This window comes from Saccopteryx bilineata, chromosome 1 (genome assembly GCF_036850765.1).
Source record: "Saccopteryx bilineata isolate mSacBil1 chromosome 1, mSacBil1_pri_phased_curated, whole genome shotgun sequence".
In the NCBI taxonomy this organism is placed as follows: Eukaryota; Metazoa; Chordata; class Mammalia; order Chiroptera; family Emballonuridae; genus Saccopteryx; species Saccopteryx bilineata.
In genome coordinates, this window is record NC_089490.1 from 78,925,093 (window position 1) to 78,951,186 (window position 26,094).

Genomic DNA, 26,094 nt, shown 5'->3' on the forward strand with positions numbered 1-26,094 from the left:
TTCCGCAAACAACTCCATGGGGAGGATTTTATTGCCCCCATTCTAGGCGTTAGGAAAGGAAGCTTAGAGTAATGAAGCAATCTGATCTAGCTGACATCTACTGAGTGCTGATTATGTGCAGGCTCTGCAGCCTGCTCCATTGGCATTATCCCACTAATTGCTCATAGCTGCACTCTAAATAGGGAATAATGTCATCGCTGTTTTTGCAACAGATGTCCCAAGTGTCAGAGAGGTTCAGTAACTTGCTGAGAATCACAGAGTGGCCTTGAGAGAGCAGAGATGCTAGTTCAACACCCAGCTCAGAGCCTCTCTGCTATGGTGACTCCAAAGGCCAGGCCTGCCCCATAGCACACCTTGTGGCCCCTTGTAAAGCTCCTTCTTCAAGAGAGGGAAGTAGTGGCCTCAGCATCTACAGTATGGTCTTTGGAGAGGGAGGGGGATACGTCTCCCTCAAATCTCTGGCCCTATTAGGAGATTATTAAAATGTGTGGGCATTACAAGTTGGGAGACACATGAAGGCTATTTTATTACAGATATCAGCCCTGGCAGGTTGGCTCAGTGGATAGTGTGTCAGCCCAGCTTATAGAAGTCCCGGGTTCAATCCCCAGTCAGGGCATACAAGAGAAGCAACCATCTGCTTCTCTTCCTCTCCCTCTTCCCCTTGTTTCTTTTCCCTGTCACAGCCAGTGACTCAGCTGGTTCAAGCATTGGCCCCAGATGCTGAGGATAGCTCAGCTGATTTGAGCATCAGTCCCAGATGGGGCTGCCATGTGGATCCTGGTTGGGCACATGCAGGAGTCTGTCTCACTATATCCCTTCCTCTCACTTAAAAAAATTATAACAGATATCATTATAAAACTTCAGTGAGTTCATTTTGTGCCCCACAAGGGCTCCTATCAATTAAGTATGCCATTCAGACTAACTGTAGCAAATAGTATAAGACTTGGCAGTGGCCTGGGGAAAGCTCTATGGAAACACACAGGCTCATCTTGCCTCTACTTACATGAAATGTCTTTGTGTGTCTGTAGACCTGATCATTGTTTGCTTCCACTTCTCTCAGATGAACAAGGCAACACCTCCTAAAACAATGCAATCAGCTGTCCTGTCCAGCCTGGGCCCTATCACCATTACAAGGGTAATGTGCATCGACACAGAATCTAAGCCTTTCCTGTCTCTCTGGCTTACGTTCACAAGTTTTTTATAACTTTTAGAGCTGATTATGTTGTCAGTTCCTAAGGTTAGCAACATCACCCCATCAGACACCTCTTCTCCATGTCCTAGATAAGATCTCATACCATCTATTACCAATCATGGTTTCTTGCTTATTGTGTAAATTGCATTTATCACTCTGAAAGGACTTGAAACATCTTGACTATTTTCTCTTATATGGAACTTGAAATGCATCGATTTTTGTTGCTACACTACAGCCTTAGCTGTTGTTTATTATCTGTCAGTTCTAGTTTACTTAGAAGTTGCCTCTACAGAACCTAGCAGTCTAAAACTAGCTCAGAAAAAAAGGGAATCAAAAGTCGTATTTCATTCACATGTTGACATTTGCCATCCACCTTTCCAATTCTACTCAGCATGTTTCTTGTGGTAAGGCCCCTAGCATCCGAGGGCTCTCTCGCTTTCAGTGGCCAGCAGACAAGCCTTCTGAATGCCTCCGGTTGCTAGATGAGAAGAAAATTGTCACTTCTTGTGATCAAATTCAGAACTTCCTGTTATTGCTCCCACCATCATGAATATATGTCACATAGCAAAGCCATGAAAGCTTTAGTTCCCATAGGTCCCATAAAGTCAGGAATGTGCTTATCCCCAGATAGGTCCTGTGACACTAACTGCTGCAGAGAAGTCAATGCCGGTCCAGAGCACAGGGGGTGGACTTTGGAGACAGATGCAGTGTTGAGTCATTTACTTTCTCTTGACAGGTACTTTTCTTCTCTGTAAATGGTGATGCTAATAGCACACTTGCAGGGTTCATGTTAAAATTAGAACTAATGTCTGAAAAAAAAATGTATTTTCATGCTTAACAGATAGAAGGTCCTCAGTAAACAATTGTTGTTATTGTTACAAAAAGAAATGGGTATAATATCTTCTTTAAAATGTTAGTTTTATTTTTAACAAAGTTATACATGCACATTTTTAATGGGCAGATGGGGCTATCAGTTCTGTTATAAAAATAACACCCCTATGTATGCCCACTTTTTTTTATGAAACGTATTTTACTTTTTCATTTTGATTTTTCAATTATAGTTTACTTTCAATATTATTTTGTATTGGTTTCAGATGTACAGCATAGTGGTCAGAATATCATATAGTTTATAAAGTGTTGCCCCAATTATTTCCAGTACCCATCTGGCACCATACAAAGTTATCACAGTATTATTATGTTCCCTATAATCTACTTTACATCCCCATGACTATTTTGCAACTACCAATTTGTACTTCTTAATCCCTTCACCCCTTTCTCCGAGTCCCCTAAACCCCTCCCCTCTGGCATCACCAGACCAGCTCTCTATGTCTATGAGTCTGTTTCAGTTTTGTTTCTACTCAACAGGCAATACCAAACTGTTTCCCACATTCGTTGGATCTGTTTACACTCCTACAAGTTCAAGGGCTGTTTGATTCTGGAAACCTTTGTTCTTCAATACTAGAAAACTTTAAATTATTTTTGGTCTACATTCTGACTGATTTCTTCAACTTTATATTCCCAACCTTCCGATGAATTTTTATTTCTTCTCTCAGTGTTTCTTTTTTTATTTTGCATTTATTAATTTTTAGAGAGATAGACAAGGAGGAAGAATAAGCAGGAAGCATCAACTCCTATATGTGCCTTGACCAAGCAAGCCCAGGGTTTCGAACCAGCGACTTCAGTGTTTCAGGTCAATGCTTTATCCACTGTGCCACCACAGGTCAGGCTCTAAGTCAGGGGTCCCCAAACTATGGCCCGCGGGCCACATGCGGCCCCCTGAGTCCATTTATCCAGCCCCCCCCATTGCACTTCCAGAAGGGGCACCTCTTTCATTGATGGTCAGTGAGAGGAGCACAGTTCCCATTGAAATACTGGTCAGTTTGTTCATTTAAATTTACTTGTTCTTTATTTTAAATATTGTATTTGCTCCCATTTTGTTTTTTTTACTTTAAAATAAGATTTGTGCAGTGTGCATAGGGATTTTTTCATAGTTTTTTTTATAGTCCGGCCCTCCAACGGTCTGAGAGACAGTGAACTGGCCCCCTGTGTAAAAAGTTTGGGGACCCCTGCTCTAAGTGTTTCATTGTTCTAGATCGCTTTGTTTTCTGAATGTTATGTTTTTATAGCTACTATTTTTTTCTGTGGCTGCAATATCTTCTTTCATCCCTCTGACTATATTAATGACTTTCTTTGGTCATATTTTCTTCTTCCTCTTGCTTCCTGGTGCCTATTCCCTCCAAGGTGCTTTTGGGGTTGTGTCTGTCTCTGTCTGCCATATCGGATGCTTTCCTCAAGTGTCTGAAGATCCCTAGTTATCTGCCTCTACTTAAAAGTGTCACACTAACAGGTTTATTAGAAATTTTGTGTGCATGGCTGAGGCTTGGCAACATAGCTCTTTTGTATAGTCATCTGTCTAGGCTGTTTCACTGGCAAACACTTAATGTCAAAAGATAAAGGTCTTTTATTCTGTGCTGGTCAAATTTCTCAGAGAAGATTCTTTCAGTCTCCTTCATGTAGGTGCAGCTTGACTCTATATTCTGGAACCAGTGGGAAAAGTGAAAGGGAAGTGAAGTCACAGCTGTCGGTGTGTAAGCATTCACTTATCTCTCTGTTTTCAGTATAATAAACCTAGTCTCTTGTCAAGGTTGCGTAGAGTGGAAGAGAAGATCTTAAGATCTGTCCCTATATTAATTAAGAAAATAGTTTATTTCTCTTTCAAAAAAAACTGTTTAGAAGTAGGCAGATGGTCCTAGATGCGGTGTATTCTATTGTTGCCTCCTTTCTCTTGGGAAGTCCTATTCATCTACATCAGTGGTAGTCAACCTGGTCCCTACCACCCACTAGTGGGCCTTCCAGCTTTCATGGTGGGTGGTAGCAGAGCAACCAAAGTATAAATAAAAAGATAGATTTAACTATAGTAAGTTACTTTATAAAGATTTATTCTGCCAAACTTAGCGAAAATCCGACATAAAGTACTTGGTAAGTAATTATTATTATATGCTTTAACTTGCTGTAACTCTGCTTTATAAATTTTATAAAGTAAAGTTACTTCCCTACTTTATAAATCACCATTACTGTGGAATTAGTGGGCGGTTAGAAAATTTTACTACTAACAGAGATACAAAAGTGGGCAGTAGGTATAAAAAGGTTGACTACCCCTGATCTACATGGTCAAACTAAGTCATCATGTGAAATCTCTATTCCAGCCCACAGAGAGAGAGGAGAGAGAAAGTGAAGGCAATTAGCTTCTTTTCTAAGGACCCGACCTGTCACATCCCATTAGCTAACATTTATTCATGTAGCCCTCTCTCCTGGCAAGAAATACTGAGGCACATAATAGCCAGCTGGGCAGCATGTGCTCAGCTAAAAATCGGTGATGAGTGAGTTCTAGTCCAAAGAAAGTGAGATTAGAATTGGGGATGGAAGCTTTCTTTGCCACAGCTTCTTAAACATATTTTCATGTGGTCCAGTTCTTGCCCCCCCCCCAACTACTTCCCCTCTAAAAGAACCTGTGACACCAATTCTGTGGCTTTCTTGGGATTTTGCAGTGCTAATCAAACAGCTCTTTTAACTTTCCCTACTCTGGGTCAGGGGTCAGATTTCTCAAATCTGCTTTGCCATTTGTAAACAATCCATCTGCTCTCCAACTTCCACAGTTTCATGTCTGATGTCTTCTTATCTCCTGTTCCTTGAAGGTTTATTCCTTGTTAAGGAAACCTTTCCCTCTTATTTTAGTGGGGAGGGATTTAGGGAGGAATTGGTGGTTAAATATGTGCACTCAGCTAATTTTAAACAATTCCAATTTCACCAATTCTTTTAATTGGGATTAAAAGTGATAGGCATCTGGTTTTGGTCTTTCATTGGTCAACTTTAGTTACCCATTTATTCGATCTATAAGTATCTATTAAGTGTTATATGGCAATCATCGTGATAGACTCTAGAGAGACATGGCTTTATCAACCTCATAGCCCAGAAAGATAACACTGGGGAACAATTGTTTTTCATTTTCTGTTGCATGAGGTTTTAGAACTGTTTATATATATTTCTGCATTGCTGATTCCAAATCTGAAATCTGTTTTTGTGGTGCATGCTCTAGTTTTTATGCAATTTTAATTTCTTTTTGTTACAGTTAATGGCATGCATTGGTTTTTAAATTGAAGTTAAAGGGCAACAACTCTTGGATTGAACATAACCACAAGGCAATTAATGTTTTACAAAATCACTTTTACATAATTGTATTTGTTTTTAAATGTAAAAAATTATTATCTGATAAAACACCCTCTTATTTTGTTTTAAGATTGAATCATGGCTTCTTTGAGTAGGCGTAAATGTAAGAATAGTCCTGACATCTTCTGTTATATATGTGGCTGTTCCACACTTCAATGTCAAAGGCACAATATTTCATCATTTGTGACACGTGCTATATTGCCTATTTTCAAGTTCCCCTTGGCGATCAAGACAAGAATTGGGCTCCTCATATTGTGTGTCATAACTGTAAGGAAATGCTTCATGACTGGACAAAAGAAAAATGCAAAGGAATGCCTTTTAGTATTCCCATGGTTTTGGCATGAACCTAAGGACCACAGCAGTGACTGTTATTTCTGTCTGATCCATACAAAGGGTATTAGCAAGAAAAAACAGCATATGATCACATATCCTGATATTCCTTCAGCAATATGACTTATCCCACACTCTGAGACAATCCCGGTTCCAGTTTTCAATGGTTTTATTTCTTCTAAGGACAAAGAAAGTGAACATGGTGATCAAATATATTTTGATAAGATGCATGAGGAAATGGTCGTAGAATCTGAAGGGTCTTCTTCTGATGCCAAGCAGTCATTAACTCCTCAGCAGTTTAGCCAATCCAAATTGAATGACTTAATAAGAATGACATAAAATTTTTCTCAACTTTCTGAAATGTGAGGAGCATAACTGGATCATTTGTGTGGATCTTAAAAGGGTAAATTTCCTGCTAGGACAACAAAGAGGTTTCACGAAGTATCCTTGCTTTCTGTGTTCGTGGGACAGCCAAGCTCGGGAGAAACACTGGACATAGAAGGAGTGGCCAAAACGTGAAGCTCTGGAAGTAGGGATGCAAAATATTGTGAATGAACCTGTAGTTAATCGAGACAGGATCATTTTTCCCCCACTTCACATCAAACTTGGCTTAATGAAGCAGTTTGTTCAGGCTTTGAATAGAGAAAGTGGATGCGTTCAACATATTATTTCTGCTTTTTCTGCCTTGTCTTTCGAGAAGAAAAAAGCAGGTGTATTCGATGGACCTCAAAGTCAAACCCTCATACATGACGAAGAATTTGCCAGGAAGATGAACAAGGAGGAGAAAGCAGTATGACAGTCTTTTGTGGCAGTTACAAAGAACTTCCTTGGCAACAAAAAAGCAGAAAACTATGAACTTCTGGTTCAAAGGATGCTGTTGGCTTTCTGCAACATTGAATGTAACATGAGCATTAAGATTCACTTCCTGAATAGTCACCATGATAAGTTTCCTGAAAATCTTGGAGCTGTTAGTGATGATCAAACTACTGCTGGAGCATCAGACGAGATTGTCCTCAACAAGTACACAAACACAAGAGCTACAAATGCAAATTTTTGCCTGAATAGAATTTAAGTAAGTTTTACACAAATTTTATGATTAAAATAAGAGTTTTAATATTTTCTATTTCAAAATTGTAGACAAATTCTGATGCAATCATATTTTTTAGTGTATTAGTGTATTTACTGCATTATATAAATTATTATATTTTCACAAAGATGATGCCCAAGAAGATATTCCACTTCGTTATGTTAAACTAAACGTTGAAAATTTTACAATAAGATGAAAACCTAAAATCTTGAATTGCAAAAAAACTGTAGCTTACAGAGAAAAACTAATGTCAGATTTGAGATCAGCACACTTGAATTAGTTAAGAACAAGTGTTTTTGTGGATGCAACAAAAATTTTGTTCCCTGGTGATAATAAATAGATTAAGAGGTAAACACAAAATAAAATGGAAGAAACATAAATAAAGAAAACAAGACCTGTGTTGGTACAGTGGATAAAGTGTCGACCTGGAAATGCTGAGGTCGCCAGTTCGAAACCCTGGGCTTGCCTGGTCAAGGCACATATGGGAGTTGATGCTTCCAGCTCCTCCTCCCTTCTTTCTCTCTGTCTCTCCTCTCTCTCTCTCTGCCTCTCTCCCTCTCCTAAAAAATGAATAAATAAGAAAACAAAACATTACACTAGAATAGAAAATAAAGAGGTAAATGCAAGGCACATCTGATAAACTTGCTTTGAGGAACTAAAAAGACACTGCTATGACTTGATAGCTTTCTATCTTTCCATCTTCTTGCCTTCTGATTTCCAAACAGTTTCATAAAATTTTTCTTGTTTTTCCTTCCCAATTTATAGTAGGTAATGTTATAATGAATAGAACATTATGCTTTGACTTAAAAGACAAAGGTTCAAATTCAAACTTCACCATTTTCCAGTTGTGTGACTCAGCCAAGTTAGCCCGCTTCTCAGAACTTAATTTCCTCAATTGAAAAGTGAAAAATTATAAAAAACTTATAGTGAGAATCAAATTAGATATTCATGCAGAAATGCCTGGCATATAGTAGGTACATCCGAATATTGCATTCATTCTTAGCTAATATCCAAACTGGATTCTCTCCCAAAACAGGCAAAAGACTCATGAACTCGTTTTCTATTCAAATGATGAAAATAAATATGTAAATATTATACACATATATTTTAGGTGAAATCAGAATGACTGGGTCATATCCATGGCTTCCTGTGCTTAGAATTATATCTGATGGTGGCAGTTAGGCCCCTAGATATCTGCTTCCAGGGTAAGGATGTAACATACATCAACACACTACCTTCCCATAGCCTATTATGGAACTACAGTTAATGGACTATCTAATGCGACTCTTGGAAGGCATAAACTCCAAAAGTTTAGATTTAATGTACTCTTGTTTATTTTTCCCTTACTTAATGTCTTGAGTATTGTAAAATGCCCCTAGTGGTATTATTTAAACCTAATTCAACAAAATTTTGTGTGTGTATGCCAGGGACAGAGAGAGAGAGACAGAAAGAGGAACAGATAGGGACAGACAGACAGGAAGGGAGAGAGATGAGAAGCATCAATTCTTTGTTGCAGCTCCTTAGTAATTCATTGATTGCTTTCTCATATGTGCCTTGACCGAGGGGCTACAGCAGAGCGAGTATCCCCTTGCTCAAGCCAGTGATCTTGGGCTCAAGCCAACAACCTTGAGCTTCAAGCCAGTGACCTTTGGGCTCAATCCAGTGACCATGGGGTCATGTCTATAATCCCATGCTCAAGCCAGTGACCCCACGCTCAAGTTGGTGAGACCGGTGTTTAGAACCTGGGTTCTCTGCATCCCAGTCCGACGCTCTATCCGCTGTGCCACCACCTGGTCAGGCTAGTTCAACAAATCTTTATCATTCACTTCATAGACTCACAATACTGTGTTAATGTGCTGAGAGTAATACTAACATCATTCTAATATTGGTAGTCTAGAATGTAATATATATATATAGATACTCAAAAGACTTTTTTCAGTGATTCATAGGACACTTTATGATCTTACAACAACTTAGAGTACTCATTATGAACGTCAATTATAATTCTATATAGACCTGCTTATAAGGAAAGGCTGAACAAGGTCTATAAAACACAAAATATTGACAAAAGTGACTTGCTCTCTTCTCTGTGTTCCCACAGCACTCTGTTCTGTTTGGATCTTGGTGATTTGTGTTGTAGTACCCCAAATGCAGACTGTCTCACCTGGATGTGACTAGATCCATATCTTGTCCATTTTTGCATCCTCAGTACCTAAAATCAGGGGAGGTATGCAGTGTACAGTCAATAAATATGGACCTTGGATGGATGGGTGGATGGATGGATGGATGGATGGATGGATGGATGGATGGATGGATGGATGGACGGACTGATGAATCAGTAGATAGATGAATGAATATCTAAAGATTTACCTTTTCTAATTATTGCCCTAAAAAAATATACAGTGGTAAATGTTGGGATTAAAGACACTCTAGTAGCACAATGAAGCTTAACATTTGCATTGCACATACTAATGCTATCATTTCTACAGCAGCCTGTGTGCATATGGGAAAAGGGTTAATATCAACCCTGGCTAGGCAGGCCTGCCTGAGAATGACCTTGGCTCCCAAAACCCTGTTTCCGTGGAAACAGTAGAGTTAAGATAAATGGGGAACAGTTGTCTCATCCTCCATATTGTGTGAAACAAGAACCCGCTTTGGTGATCTGCAAGCTGGCATGAAGACTTCAAGCTTGATGAAAACCATACATGAGATTGGTGGGGGAAAGGGACTGTGGCTTCTCTGTGACAAAGTGACCCCAAAGGCTTTGGCTCTCACATTTTGACCCTGCGTGGGTGAGGGGGGCAAAAAACATGCTGTCCTAGGGTAGCTGCTGGAATTGAGTTGACAATTCTGTATCTCCTTGCTGTCTCCTGCTGAGTTTCCTTCCAGAAAACCCAGTAAGAGTCCTATTATTGATAGATTGAAACCTGTGTCTCCTCAGTCTGATTTGCCAACTGAGACTGATAATAGCAGCTAAACTATCTCAGTCAGTCATCTTCATATCCGGCTTTCCTGCTCCCAAGTGTCACTCTGAGCACAGAAAAGAGGAAGAAAAGAGAGAGAGAGAGAGAGAGAGAGAGAGAGAGAGAGAGAGAGAGAGACTCCAATACTTTGTTCCCAAGGATGGAAAATAAACTGTTTGTAAATTTGGATATGTCATGAACCCCAGGCAAAACCCAGCTGGCGCCCAAGTAAAGTCAGCACCCTTGTCCCAGTAAAACCAGAATGGAGGGGATTAAAATTAACCCAAGTGACAATGTTTGAAGTAGGCACTACACAATTTAAACTGCAGCAACCAAAGAAAGACCATTTGAGAAAGGAAGTGCAAAAGGGAAAAAGGAAGATGAGGGTAATTTGATGACTAGGAAAAGGTCGAAGGGGCATACTCGCTGAAGTCCCACTGGATCGGTGAAATAAGAGGGAGCAAAAGTGCATGCATGTTCACTGAATTAAAACTCTTTTAGGTTGTTCTCTCTGCTAAATTCTTATGGCTTAAAAATAATTTTACATTTTTGAAAGTAACTCTTTCCTTCTGAGTGACTGCTTAACCACTTTAAGATGCTTTATCTAGCCTTGGCCTGTTGGCTCAGCGGTAGACCACCACACAGGTGACCGAATGCCATGTATAAACCTGGCTCCAAGCCACTGGAACTCACACCTACTAGGCTGACCATTTTCACTATCATTTATTTATCACCATTCTTTTTTTAATGTAAAGAGAGCCTGCCATGAGCAAATCAGATTGGCCCTAAATTTATTTTACTTACTTTATTCCATGTATTTGGTTCCAAAGGGAAGTGCACTATAGGTCATCACTCTCCATATATTTAAAAACATTTTTTTATTATATAATTTTATTTTTTTAATGGGGCAACATCAATAAATCAGGATACATATATTCAAAGATAACAAGTCCAGGTTATCTTGTCATTCAATTATGTTACATACCCATCACCCAAAGTCAGATCGTCCTCTGTCACCTTCTATCTAGGTTTCTTTGTGACCCTCCTCCTCCCCCTTTCCCTCTCCCTTTACCCCCTCCCCCCGTAACCACCACACTCTTATCAATGTCTCTTAGTTTCACTTTTATGTCCCACCTACGTATGGAATAATGCAGTTCCTGGTTTTTTCTGATTTACTTATTTCACTTCGTATAATGTTATCAAGATCCCACCATTTTGCTGTAAATGATCCGATGTCATCATTTCTTATGGCTGAGTAGTATTCCATAGTGTATATGTGCCACATCTTCTTTATCCAGTCATCTATTGACGGGGTTTTTTGGTTGTTTCCATGTCCTGGCCACTGTGAACAATGCTGCAATGAACATGGGGCTGCATGTGTCTTTACGTATCAATGTTTCTGAGTTTTGGGGGTATATACCCAGTAGAGGGATTGCTGGGTCATAAGGTAGTTCTATTTTCAGTAAAAACATTTAAATAAACTTTAGTGGGTTAATCTAAGAAATACTGATAGTTTCAGTTATATCAACATAAAATAAAGGTAGATGTGAAATGATACATTTTTCTCCAATAAATTCATAAGTGCAATATGTTTAAATGCATCTGCACATATTAATATTGTTTTAAGTAAAATTGCTTATACTCCTAGAGCACTTTGTATGCCTAAGCATCTTCTACAAATCAGCTCATTTGATAGTCTCAATAAACCTGTGGTATAGTAAGGCAGATATTATTATTCCCATTCAGATCTCTTGGAAACAGAAAGCAGTTTAAAAATGTCCACAGGAACACAGAAAGTTGTTAAATGACCTTAACTTACAACCCAGATATTCTCACTTCTAGCAAAATACTCTTTCTGTTACAGAACTTAAGAAAATTAATGCAAATCTTCTCAGTTCACTTCTACAAGACTTCTAAGTTAGTAAAAACAGATAAAAGTTGTTAAACACCTCCCTCAGTAATAAAGTAACTAATTTGTCTGTAAACTATTAACTTAAAAATTCAAGCTTTTATAAAATATGTAGCCATTTTTGTGAAGCTGCTGGGTGAGGAACTTATCTTCTTTCTATTTTATTTCCCAGGAGGGATTTATTAGACAAATACAAGTTTAAAAATTCATACAGTTCAAGCACTAGTTCAAAAAATTTAATTTCAGCAATTCAAATATTTTAATTTATGCAGAATAAAAAAATTTTTAAATTGAGACCCACTTCCTTTGGTACTCATTCTAACAGTTCACCAAGCTCCATATTTTATTTCAAAATAGATCTATTGGGCATTTCAACCCATTGGGGTAATCTTCAGATTTCCTTTAAATTCTTCTGGAAGATTCATACTTTTATAGTCAGGAAAGGAAATTAATAACTTCTGTTAAGGATAGGAAAAGAAAGTATTATAATAGGATTTAGGGGCAGGCGCTTTGCAATTAAAAAATACCATTTAAAACATTCTACTTCAATCCAACCAAACTGGAGTGTCAGCGCAATTCTATTCGTTAATTTTGACATGATTTGCTGAATGTAATCCCCTTAAGTCAGAAGCTGACCTCAACAGCACTCAGGCTTCCTGTGGGATCAAAAGGAATAATAAGAAACATGTTACTACTGTAAAATAAGCAAGCCTGGTGTTGTGTGCAGGTTTGTTCCTATGTTGTCAAGTAGACAAGCATGCCGCAAATACTCAGCAATAACAAAATAAATGTCCAGAGACCTTTTTCCAACCAACAAGCCGACAACTCAGCAACTTCAAATAGATTTTTTTTTCTTTCGGAGCCAATTCACTTGCAGTGTAGGCTGATAAAGCAGTATTAATCTCCTGCTTTAAATCAAGTTTTTGTCACTGGGCTCCATTAATCTCCCCCCGTTATCAAGTGTCTCCATGGCAGGAAATTATATTTCTAAATTGAATTTTGTTCTGTTTCAATGTAGTAAGAAATATTTTCCAGACTACTAATAGGATGCATAAAGATCGTGACTCTGACAATACTGTTAGATAAATAAAAGCTATAAATTAAAACCACCTTCATTCTCTAGCCAGCATAATAGCAAAATAGAAAGCATTGATTACCTGAACAGAGTAATCAAATAAAAGATTTTAAATGAAAAATAAGGTAGCAGATGGTTAACTTTTTAATTTACCTTTTTATAGCAAGTGCCCATAAAGGTAAAAAGAAAAAAAATCAATGCAATGAGTCTCTTCATGCTAATAAAACACATATTGATTCTTAGTGCATATGCTTACTCTACAAGGTGCTTGAACTTGGTCTACCACCAGGAATGGAAGCAGATACTGTTTAAGAGCATTTCAGTACAAATTTACAGGAAAGAAATGTCTTTGAGCTAGATTTATTATGAAAGAACAAAAACTTATAACTGTAAGCAACAAAGTGATTTCATTTTATGGCCAAAGACTCACTCACAGTAGACCAGGACAATTCAGCCAAATAGCAGTTCAGTGACTGGAAGAGGGCTTCAAAATTACAGTCTCCTTTTTTGTCAGTGAACAATACAGTCATTTCAATAAAGGTTTTCTTTCCATGGACATAAATTGCTTTGTATTGCCTCCTTTAATGCAGGTCTAGGTTCTCTGACAGTAGAAAAATCTCTTCAATTCATTATTGAAAGCATGGTCTCAAGGTGGTCCATACCTTCCCATATTTAAAGAAACATTGCATGAAAGAAGCTTTTCATTGTGCATCAATGTAAGGAGCTTGTAGAACACATAATTAATTCTACCCGTACCAAGATGCATGAATGATAGATAAGCAGGATCTGACAAATGTACAAAGGAGTGGGGGGAAAGCATTCCAGAGAGCAGAGAGATGAATGGATACCAGCATCTCTGTCCCACTCTAACCTCTAGATCTTGGCTTGAATAGATAAGATATATGGATTAAACCACTATTTCCTCTTCAACTTCACATTCAGAGTATTTCAAACAGAATGATCACAGTAGACTTAAACCCCTGTTATATATTCTATCCTCATCAATTTAAGTATTTTGAAGCTCCAGTAGATTAAACACATAAAAGATATTTATAGCAGATAAAGGAATAATAATAATTTGAAGTCATAAACCTTTAAGTTTACAAAAGAAATAAGAATATGATAATTATGAAGAATAATTCAAAATAATAAATATTAGTCAAAACTGTAAACTGAAATTGAATAAATTACTTTAGTAAGAGAAAGAAATACAGCATGCTCTTTTTTATAAAGAAAAGCAAGTGGTAAATTAGAAGTCAGCATTTGAAAAACACCTCCTACTTTTACCCTTTGAACAGATCTTACCTATATGTGGGAGAAAGAAAATGCATTCATCCCAAAGGAGGAGTCTTAAGTCACATTCACTTTTTATTTATTTCATTTTTAAATTTTATTTAGAAAATTAACTTTAACAGGGTGACATTGATCAATAAGAGTACATAGGTTTCAGGTAAACATTTCTATAGCATTTGAACTATTGATTATGTTGTATACCCATCACCCAAAGATTTTCTTTTCTGTCACCTTATATTTGTCCCTCTTTACACCCTTTCCCCACTCCTCCCACATTCCTCTCCCCTATACCCCCTTCCCCTTAGAAACCACTTCACTTTAACCTATACACTAGTCTTAGTTTTATATCCCACCTCTGTGTGAAATCATACCATTCTTAATTTTGTCTGATTTACTTATTTCACTCAGTATAATGTTCTCAAGCTCCCATGATCATTCTGTTTGAAATACTCTATGTTGTCATAAATGTCACTATGTCATCATTTCTTATGGCTGAGTAGTATTCCATTGTATATATGTACCATATCTTCTTTATCCAATCCTCTATCAAGGGACACTTTATTTCCATGTCTTGGCCACTGTGAATAATGCTGTGATGAATATGAGGGTGCATGAGTCTTTACATACCAATATTTTCAAGTTTTGGGGGGAGATACTCAGTAGAGGGATTGCTGGTTCATATGGTAACTCTATTCTTAAGAATTTGAAGAACTACCATAGGTTCTTCCATAATGGTTGTATTAATTTGCATTCCCATCAGCAGTGAATGAGGGTTCCTTTTTCTCAACAGCTTCTCCAACACTTGCTATTACCTGTCTTGTTGATAATAGCCAATCTACAGGTGCGAGATGGTATTTGATTTGCATTTCTCAAATAGCTAGTGGAGATGAGCATCTTTTCATATATCTGTTGGCCATTTGTATGTCTTCTTGGGAGAAGTGTCTGTTCAGGTCCTCTCCTCATTTTTTAATTTTCATTTTCTGATATTTCATCATTGGTGTATAGAAAAGCAGTGGGCTTTTGTACACTGATTTTGTATCATGCGACTTTACTGTATGGGTTTATTGTTTCTAATAGTTTTTTGGTGAGTCTTTGGGATTTACTATGTATAGAATCATGTCATCTGCAAAAAGTGATACCTTTACTTCTTTCCCAATCTGGATGCCTTTTATTTCTTTCTCTTGCCTAATCGCTCTGGTTAAAACTTCCAGAACTATGTTGAATAAGATTGGAGAGAGTGTTCCTGATGTTAGAAAAAAAGCCTTCATTTTGCCACCATTTAGTTTGATATTGGCTGTTGGTTTGTCATATATGGCCTTTATTATGTTGAGGTACTTTCCTTCTATTCCAATTTTATTGAGTGTTTTAAACATAAAGGGATGTTGTATTTTATGAAATGCCTTATCTGCATCTATTGATAGGATCATATAATATTTGTTCTTTGTTTTATTGATGTGATGTATTATGCTGATGGATTTCTGTATGTTGAACCATCCTTATGCTCCTGGAATAAACCCCACTTGATTGTGGTGTATTATTTTTTTAATGTATTGTGGTATTCAATTTGCTAGTATTTTATTTAGGATTTTTGCATCTGTATTCATTAGAGATATTAGTCTGTAGTTTTCCTTTTTTGTGTTGTCCTTGCCAGGTTTTGGTATAAGGGTTATGTTGGCCTCATAAAATGTATTCAGGAGTATTGCTTCTCCTTCTATTTTTTGGAAAACTTTGAAAAGGATAGGTACCAAATCTTCTTTGAATGTTTGGTAGAATTCAGTAGTGTAACCATCTGGTCCTAGACTTATTTTTCTGGAGGTTTTTGATAGTTGTTTCTATTTCCTCCCTGTTTATATATCTATTTAGGTTTTCCACTTCTTCATGACTCAGTCTAGGAAGATTGCATAGTTCTAGGAACTTATCCATTTCCTCTAGATTGTTGAATTTGGTGGCATATAACCTTTCATAATATTCTACTATGATCCTTTGTATATCTATAATGTCTGTGTTAATTTCTCCTCTTTCATTTCAGATTTTGTTTATATGAGTCCCTCTTTTCTCTTTAGTGAGTGTAGTCAGTGGTTTGTCAATTCTATTGATCTTTTCAAAGAATCAGTTCTTTGTTGTATTAATTTCTCTATACATATTTGTTTCTCTACTTCATTTATTTCTGCTCTAATTTTTACTATTTTTTTTTCTTCTTCTGACTCTGGGTTGCCTTTGTTGTTCTTTTTCTAGTTTCATAAGCTATCATGTTAGGTTCTTTACTTAGGATCTCTCTTGTTTCTTGATGTAAGCCTGTAATAATATAATCTTCCCTCTTATTACTGCTTTCGCTGCATTCCAGAAATTTTGATATGTTGTGTTGTCATTTTCATTTGTCTGTCATTTTCTTTTGACCTCTGATTTTATTTCTTCTTTGACCCAATCATTTTTAGAAGTATGCTGTTTAATTTCCATATTTTTGTGGGTTTCTTTACTTTCCTTTTACAGTTGAATTCTAATTTCAAATCCTTGTAGTCAGAAAATATTCTTGGTGTAATTTCAATCTTCTTGAATTTGTTGATATTAGTTTTGTGGCCCAACATATGGTCTATCCTTGAGAATGTTCCATGCACACTGGAGAAGAATGTATAATCTGATTTTTTGGGATGAATGTCCTAAAAATGTCTATTATGTCCATTTGGTCCAGAGTGTCATTTAAGGCTGATATTTCTTTATTGATTTTCTGTTTGGATGATCTATTTAAAGCCATCAAAGCATGTTGAAATCTTCAACTATGTTTGTTTTGTCTGCTTCTATTTTTGTTTTTAGATCAGTTAGTAGATGTCTTATATATTTTGATGCTCCCTGGTTCCGTGCATATATATTAAAAAGTATTATACCTTTGTGATACAATGTCCCCTTTCTCATTATGAAATGTCCCTCTTTGTCTCTGGTTACCTTTGTTGTTTTGAAGTCAGCATTGTCAGATATGAGTATTGCTATACCTGCTGTTGTTTGGACATTATTTGCTTAAAGAATTGTTTTCCAACCTTTCACTTTGAATCTACTTTGTCCTTTCAGCTTAGATGTGTCTCTTGAAGGCAGCATATGATTTGGTTTTGCTTTTTGATCCAATCTGCTACTCTATGCCCCTTTATTGGTGAGTTCAGTCCATTTATATTTAGGGTAATTATTGACAGTTGAGGTTTTCCTAGAGCCATTTTTGTTTTGTTTTCTGGTAGCTGTGTGTCTTGTTTGGTTCTTCTCTTTTTTATTTCTGTCAGTTGTTTTTATTTGGTGGTATTCCATACTTCTTTCCCCTATTTCATGTTTTTTTAAGCTGTGTGTTTCAGTAGTGGCTTTTTCTTGGATGGTTACCATTAGGTTATTAAGAGAAAAATATTCATATGTACAGGAGTCCTTTGTCTTATGAGTGCTTCTGCACTCCATCCTCCTTTGCTAATACAGATCTTTATCCTCTCCCCTTTTATGTTATTGTTGTCACAAATTATCCTTATTTTTATTGTGACCATGTTAGAGCTTTTACTTGTAGTTTTTATTTGTTTTGTTCTTTGTATATAGTTGAAAAACCCTCTTGAGTATTTACTGCAGTGGGGGTTTTCTGGGGATTAATTCCCTCAGCTTCTGTATGGCTGGAAAAGTTTTTATTTCTCCTTCATATTTGAAGGAGAAATTTAATGGATATAGTATTCTTGGCTGGTAGTTTCTCTCTTTCAGTACTTTGAATGTTTGGGTCTATTCTTTTCTGGCTTGTGGAGTTTCAGTTGAGAAGTCTGATGATAACCTAATGGGCTTTCCCTTATATGTTATGGTCTTCTTTTCCCTAGCTGCCTTGAAGATTCTTTCTTTGTCATTGATTTTTGACAATTTTATTATGATGTGTCTCAGAGTAGGTCTGTTTGGGTTGTGGTAACTTGGTGTTCTGTTTGCTTCATAAATTCAAAGCTCTAACTCTTTTCATAGGCTTAGAAAATTCTCATCAATTATTTGTTTGAACAGCTCTCCATTCCCTTCTCCCTCTTTTCTTCTGATATGCCCATTATTCTTATATTGCCCTTTCTGATAGAGTCAGACAATTCTTGTAGAGCTCTCTCAGTTTTTTCATTTGTAAGTCTCTCTCCTTTTCTCTCTGTAATATCTCTGGTTGCCTGTCTTCAATGTCACTGATCCTTTCCACAATATGGCTTGTTCTATTAGCTAAACTTGCTATGTCAGTCTTCAGTTCATGTACTGAGTTCATCTCTTTTTTTAAAAATTTCAATCTCCATGGTGAGATATTCATTTTGTTCAATAATTTGTTTTCTGAAATCATCAAGTCGCCTAATGGTGTCTTCTTGCAACTTGTTGAGTATTTTCAGAACTTCAATTTTGAGGCCCTATCCAGTTGGCTCATAAGTAGAGCATCAGCCTGGCATGTGAATGTCTTGGGTTTGATTCCTGGTAAGGGCACACAGGAGAAGTGACAATCTGCTTCTCCTCTCCCCTTCTCTTTTTCTCTCTCACACTCTCTCTCTCTCTTCCCCTCCCACAGCCAGGGCTCAAATGATTCAAGTGAGTTGGCCTCAGGCACTGAGAATGGCTTGGTGGCCTCCACCTCAGGTGCTTAAAAAAATGGGTGGACTGTTGAGCAATGGAGCAATGGCCCCAGATAAGCAGAGCATCTCTCCCACTGGGCTTTCTGCATGGATCCTGGTTAGGGTGCATGCAGGAGTCTGTCTCTCTGCCTCCCCTCCTCTCACTAAAAAAAAATTTTTTTAAAGAACTTTAATTTTGAATTCTCTACCACTTAACTCCAAGGTTTCCATATGATTGAGATTTTTTCTGGAGATTTTTCATTTTCTTTCTGAACTACACCTCTGTCTTGTATAGCCATAGTATTCAATTTCTTGTTCCTTGATGGCATTTGAGAGTGGTATTGTTAAGAACCCTAACAAAAATAAAACAAGACAAAACAAAAAAGAACCCTAACAAAAAAACAACTTTAGTCCACTAGTTGTGTGGATCTTTCAGACATGCCTGTAAGTCCAGCTGGGGTTCCTTCACTGTGTTGTAGTTGTTCAATTTGTTGAAATTTCAAGAGGAGAGATCAGGAATATCTCTCACACAGCATTACTCTTACATCATCCAGGTGAAATCTATAAACCCAGTCCTGACATGGCTTCTTCTGTGATTCTTGGTTAGTCCAGAATTGGTTTTTCAAGATGATTGTTCTTAAATCAAATTGTAATCCAATTTGGTCCTGGGAGGTGGCAGTTGGAATGTCCACCTACTCCACTGCCATCTGGTATCCTGGATCACATTCTTTAAGAGCAACCAACAGGGACTGGAACATCTGGGAAACTATGAAGCTTATATTTTTAAATTATCAACACTATTTAACATAATTTTGACAGGAAAGCAGACAACAAAATGCTCCTGTGAGGAATGGCAGCAAAAGATAATGATGATCATTATTTTTCTATATGCTGCAATTTGACAATAAATTTTACATAAACAATACTACCATATGTCTCGCCACTAGACTCACTTTTTGTCAGAAAGGCCAGCCATCTCAGCAAGTGTGATGTACATTTCAAGCATTTACACCATGCTCCATTTAATGCCATTGGTGGGAATTAATTTGTAATCTTGAAAATCAGTTTAGGAAACACTCACTTTTAAGCTAAGCCCAGCTGCCAAAATGTTGCTTCACACATAAAATGTACTCCCAGTGGCTGATATTCAGAAGCATCTCATAGCTGCCTACTGGTATATAAAATGTATACTTCAATTGCTATTCATTAAGAAGGAAAATCTATATTGCCTAAACAGAGTGAAAACAAAAAAAAAAGTGTACAAAAACACTTCTTTCAGAAGATATTCTTATACTGTATTATTAGAGTTCTCCAGCATTAGGCTGAATGTTCAAGATGTTCATTTTTACCATTAAATGATTCTTTTTTTCAGAAGATCACCTTTCTTGACAAAACATATTTAGACATCTAGTTGAGTTAGTTCCAAGGCTTCTAATTCTAAATGTTTATAGGTAGAAAAGAGAAGTGTTGGGAGCCTACTTCACCTTGCCTTTTCCTGAGACCTGAAAAAGACTGATCAACCATACACCAGAAAATCAGGGTGTAACCAGCGGGTTCATTTTTCTGCCATGAGACAATTTCTCAGGAAGGAAATCCTAAGAAAGGTAACAGGAAACTAAGGACTACAGCAGTCATCTGGAAAGAGCTTGAAGTATTTCAGGGAGCAGAATGTTTAATCAGCTCTTTTTCTGAATGGAGAAATAAAATCCTCAAATCTGCCAAGGAGAAAAAGATCCCAAGAAATATTCTATTACCATCTCCCAAAAATATATGGCACCCATATTTAACTGTAAAAGTATGATCATCTTTAGTCCTCTCCAAGTATGGCTTTAAATATATTGAGAGCTTTGCATTGAGTGATGGTGCTGGATTCTCTCTGGGCAAGTTTCCCAGACCATTCTCCTTGAATGTCATGTTGCCCAGGATGCTTCTTTATGAGAGCCTGACTTCTAACAGATACCATTCCTTAAAACTTGAGCTAAATAGGAGAATAGATACTTGATTTTAAAGCATTTTGTCAAGTTCCAGCTGAGTAGAAGAGACAACTCTCAGGGCTAACATAAAGTGACTTTGAAGATCCAACTTTATAAACCACTAGTTCATCAAGTGTGACAGCATAAGGAAGAAAGAAAAGTTCACTGACATTACTTCTTAATACCCATTGGCTTCCAGATAGCCAACACTTACATTAAAAAGGCTGAAGCTAACATCATTTTTTGTATCTGTATCAGTCTTTAAATCTACAAGACCTACAATCTCCTAGAATTCCTTTAACTAAACTCTTCAACAACATTGCCAATCCTCAGCATGCTGAGGACAAAGCAAGATGCAAATATAGTAAAAGAGCAGGGACCCTGATCTTCACAGAGTTTTAAGAGTTTTGAATTCACTGCTGCCACTTAAAATTTTGGAGATTCTCCATAAATATCCCAATTTCTGGCTTTTTTTTTTTTTTTTTGGAAGACCTCGCATCACTGAGCCCTCATTCTAGTCTGACAATAATTGATTGGCTCTGAGTAGCTGCTGCTTAATCCCTGGACCAAATAACTTCCAAAATCCTTCCAGGAACAAAATTCTGAGAATCTAAAGATGGCTGTAGCAAGTTTGTTGTTAAACTTCTTGTTCAAATAGCATTAACAAAACAGAACTCATAAGTGTGAAGCTAAGAACACTTTTCTGAAGTTAAAATAAAATTCAGAGTTGTGATTATTTAAAATGGCAGTTTGTTTCCTCTTCCACAGAGCAGGATTACCATGGCAACAACACATCATCAGTCGGGTAAAACTAACCTGTCTCATCACGATCTAATCCCAACTCACATTTCCTATCAGTGGGTGAACAATCCAATGCTTAGTGAATTCTGCTTCACAGTGATAGGAAGAACCAATGTGAAAGTATCATAAAGCAACCGCACTGTGAACATGTGGCCACCACAAGGCAGTTATCCCTGTGGTAACTATTCTTCTGCTTAAACCCCAAAAGGTCAGAAGGATCTGAGACCCCACTTTCACTGTCTGTATTCACACTGAAAATGAAGATCTAGCGAGCTCTTCTGCTTCATGGGGGGTTTCTGTCCTTCCTGAGCTCACTTTTGGACACCTGCATTACCATTTGACAGGTGTACCTCCCCAGTCCTGGGCAGCGACCTGCTGGCCCACAGTGCCAATGTGCTTGTTGAAGGAGATGTGGGGGAGAGGGGGTGGTGACCACAGTACTCCATCATGTCAAAGAGAGCTGAGGCACGAACTTCCTCCAAGTTCATCTGCTCCAAATACATGACCTTGAACTGTAGCCTCTGGAAGAACTCCTCCAGGATCTTAGAGGTCTTATAGTCAAGCTTCTGAACTTCACTCCTAAAGCTCCACACATACCATCTTTTGGAACAGAGAAAAGAGGTGGCTAGGAGTAAGGAGTGGGAGGTGGTGCTGACCAAGGTGGACCACTGGCCCCAGGGCCAGCCAGGCCTGCTGCTCCAAGGAGGAAGGGGCTTCCCAGTACAGGACGCCTACACCCACAGTGCCTGACACAGAGGCCAAAAAGTGCAGGGCCTGACTGGCCACAGTCCTGCCCAGCAGTAGCTCCTGCACCCCAGGCTGGCTAAGATGACATCACTGCTGGCCTGGGCCACGTCATAATGTACTGGAGCTATGTGTGTGCCCTGACCACTATGATGGTGTAGAGCATCACTTACCACTGCTGGCTGACTTTTGTTCTGCTGTTCTGTCCTCCCTCTGTGCAGCTGGCCATGCTCTGCTCACCCTTCGTCCTGCTCTATGGGCTGGTGTTACATGGCCTGCACTGCATGTGGGCCACGAGCCTGTGTGCCCAGCTGCCCCTACCCTGGGCTCCATCAGCCTGCACCACCTGGGTCTGGAGCACACCCACTCCCCACCTAAACCTCAGTGCCATGTTTCTGTACACTTTGACCTTCTGATTCCTGCCGTGCCAGTCTATCAGGGAGAAGCTGCTGAAGAGGGTGGAGGTCCCTGCAGCACTGACGGAGGTCACAAGGGCAGACACAGAACCCATACGAACACCGATGCTGCTCTGATGCCTGAAGGAGCCAGTTAGAGGTGTCCACACCAAGTGCTGAATTTGCACACATGCTGGCATGTTCCTGGTAGTCATCTCACTGGCAGCTTCAACATCTATAAAACTGTCATCATGTCCTTCTTTCTGCTTTGCCTCACCCTCATCTAGTTCTACGATAGCCTATGGTGGAAGACGCTCAAGGTGTTCTGGTGGCTGGCAATGGCTGACACCATGCTGGAGCTCATTGCCTCTATACCTCTATACCGTCCAGAGCCAGGACTTCCCCATGTACTCGCCCCAACTGATGCACATCACTGATGGCAGCTGGAGGACCAGGGCCTGGAGCAGTGCAGTATGTCTGAGCTCTTCTCCAGCACCCTCACCCCAGTTTCTCCCTGCTGGCCTACATCCTGCAGCTGCACTACTTCCACCAGCTCTTCATGCTGCCCCGACCTGGGGCACATGCCTTACCTATCCCGGCCCCCTGCCCAGGGCCACCCCCCACTGTGGGTTCACCAGCAGGAGATTTTCTTCCTAATAGTTGTGAGCATGACTGGGCAGCACATGAACTTAACAGTCATCCTGCATAGCTGCTGGCTGGCGGCCATTCTCATCCATGGCACTATGGGCCATCCCCCACTACTGGCCCATCTATTGCCTCTTCCTAGTATTCTTCCTGCTGTACCAGTACCTACTATGTCTGGGTATCCCCCCTGCCCTGTGCATGGACTACTCTTGGCACTGGAGCCAGACCATCCCCAGGAACTCCACTCTCTTCAAGTGGTTGTACCTACCTGACTTCTTCAGGGCCTCCAACTCCACCAGCCTCATCAGTGACTTCCACTGCTTTGAGCTATTCATTAGTGGCAGGTGTTCACTAAGCATAGTGAAGAGTGGCACTGTATGGCTGGCATCAACCCCAACCACCTGGAGCCTGAGGGCAGGGGTATGTAAACCCTGGGTCCAACCAACTTCATTCGCTGCAGGTCCTACCTTGATATGCTGAACGTGGATATCATTTGCTACCTTTTCTAAACTTTGCCTGTGGTGGTATTCATTAAGGGAACCACCCACATCAGCATCTTCATGCTGGGCTATCTGCTGCTTCTACCTGCTGGTCTTTGACACAACCCTTCTGCTGAAGGACAGTGCATCCACCTCATGCTGTGGGGCCGCTGCCTTCTCTACAAGGTCACTGTCTTCATCTCTAACAACATTCCCTTGCTGCTTTCCTACATCTTCATGGAGCAAATGTAGAGCAACTTCTGATGAGTCATCCAGCTTTTCAGCCTCATGTGCATAGTCAAAGGCTGCTATGACCTCAAGGAAACGCTAGGCAAGGGCCAGGACTACCGGCTGCCAGTGGAGGAGGCCGGCATCCTCTCCGACAGTGTCTGCTGCCTGTTTCTGCTGCAGCGCGTGTCTTCCTCAGCCACGTCTTCCTGCACCTCAGGGCCGAATTGCAAGCCTCTGCCCTGCAGGCCTCCAGGGGCTTCACCCTCTGCAACAGTCTCAACTTCAAAAGCATCAACCTCTACCTGACCTGTGGTGGTGCAGTGGATCAATCGTCCACCTGGAACGCTGAGGTCGCCGGTTCAAAACCCTGGGCTTGCCCAGTCAAGGCACATATGGGAGTTGATGCTTACTGCTCCTCCCCCCTTCTCTCTCTCTCTCTCTCTCTCTCTATCTCTATCTCTATCTCTATCTCTCTATCTCTATCTCTCTCAAATAAATAAATAAATAAAAATAATTTAAAAAACAAACAAACATCGACCTCTTCCACAAAAGCAGAGAAGTCCCTGGCCCAGCTTAAAAGACATACAAGGGAGTTCATCCATGTCGAGCATGAGAAGCACAGGCAGTGCAGCCTCCAGGCCCCGCCCGACCTCAGCCAGGAGCCAGGGCCTGGCATTCCGGGAGCTCTTTCCACCACCCAGTCCGTGGTGGTGACCCTGGCCAGCTCACACCACACCCATTCCCAGGATACTTCCTGTTCAAGTCTGACAGTGATCAAGAGGCGGAAGTCCAGCCTGAGGACCCCAGGACGCCCACACAGTGCCCCCAATGGTGTGGCATACCGGATGGCATGGGTGAGCAACGCGCAAATGGTGCTAAAGTAGCAACGGTGACAGGAGAGGCCGGGGCAGCTGCCCATAGAGCCACCCTGAGCCAGGAGGAGGAATGGCGGAGTGCTGGGAGGACGAGGTGGCAGAGCACAACCCCACAACACAGCGAGTGCTGAGCACCATGCACTTCCCGCGGGCCTGGGCAGGCGCGGGTGGGCCGCTGCCACCCTGGCTGCATGCCTTCCTGCGCACCGACGGCGTCAAGGGCCACTGCACGCCAAGAGCTGCCTCCTCCCACGAAATCTCCTTGGGGCAGGGAGGGGCACGGGAGCAGAGGATGCTGGACCCTCAGCAAGCAAGGCAGTGCTGGTAGGCTCAGCTGAGGCCTGCGATGCGCCCAGCACAGCGTCCAGTGGACTGGGGCCAAGGAGCCACTAGGCAGCCCGACAACCCCAGCAGCCCATGACCACCCGCTTACAACACCCTCAGGAGGAGGAGCAGCAGCAGCAGCGAGGAGATGGTCCCCGAGTCCTGGACCTACCTGCGCGGCTGCTCGGAGTTTCTCGCCCCGCCATAGCACAGGATGTGCACGGCTAGAAAGCCGCTGCTTGGCTCGAGACAGCGAGACAGCGCAGCCCGAGCAGGGCGTGGCGTTAAGCCTGCTGCACGGGGTGTATCAGTGGGTCCCACACCCTCGGAACTGTTTCTCTACTTCATCATCATCCTCAACCACATGGTCACTGTCTTGGCCGCCTCACTGGTGCTGCCCGTGCTGGTCCTCTTGTGGGCAGGCTGTTCATCTCGCGGCCCAGCAAGCATTGGTTGACAGCCATCATCTTCACTGAGCTCACGGTTCTACAATAGTTTGCCTTTTTCCTCTGAAACAGCCACCTGGTGCTGCAGCATCAGAACAAGTCTTGCTTCCCGCAACGCGTCCTGGGCCTGGGGAAAACTGATAGCACATACGACCTGGTGCAGCTCATGGCCCACTTCTTCCACTATTCCCAACTGTTGTGCAGTGGCCTCCGGGACCACGAGGAGGACCCTCTCCCCAAGGAGCACCACAGGGGCTGTGAGAGGTAGTAGGGGGCAGAAAAAGAGCTGGCAGCCCTGCTGGGACCCCAAGCCCAGGCAGGTGTAGGGTCCCAGGAACAGCCAGATGTAGTCAGGCAGAGACAAGGGACTGAGCCAGGGCCGAGCCGCCGTGGAGCTCAAGCCCCACGATACAAAGTGCATCAGTCTGCATTTTAGAATGAGGAATGAGAGGCCAGTCATCAAACCAAGGGGCGTGGGGCAGAGAAGAATACAACTGAGACGTGGCAGCTGGAGAAAGAGGCGTTGTC

The 26,094-nt window shown here is 40.5% G+C and overlaps 2 pseudogenes; both read left to right on the forward strand.

The window, feature by feature from the left end:
• The first annotated feature begins 22,006 nt into the window (after positions 1-22,006).
• On the forward strand, positions 22,007-23,137 carry LOC136319242 (piezo-type mechanosensitive ion channel component 1 pseudogene; annotated as a pseudogene).
• A 10-nt stretch (positions 23,138-23,147) lies between these two features.
• On the forward strand, positions 23,148-24,805 carry LOC136319243 (piezo-type mechanosensitive ion channel component 1-like; annotated as a pseudogene).
• The last annotated feature ends 1,289 nt before the right edge of the window (positions 24,806-26,094 follow it).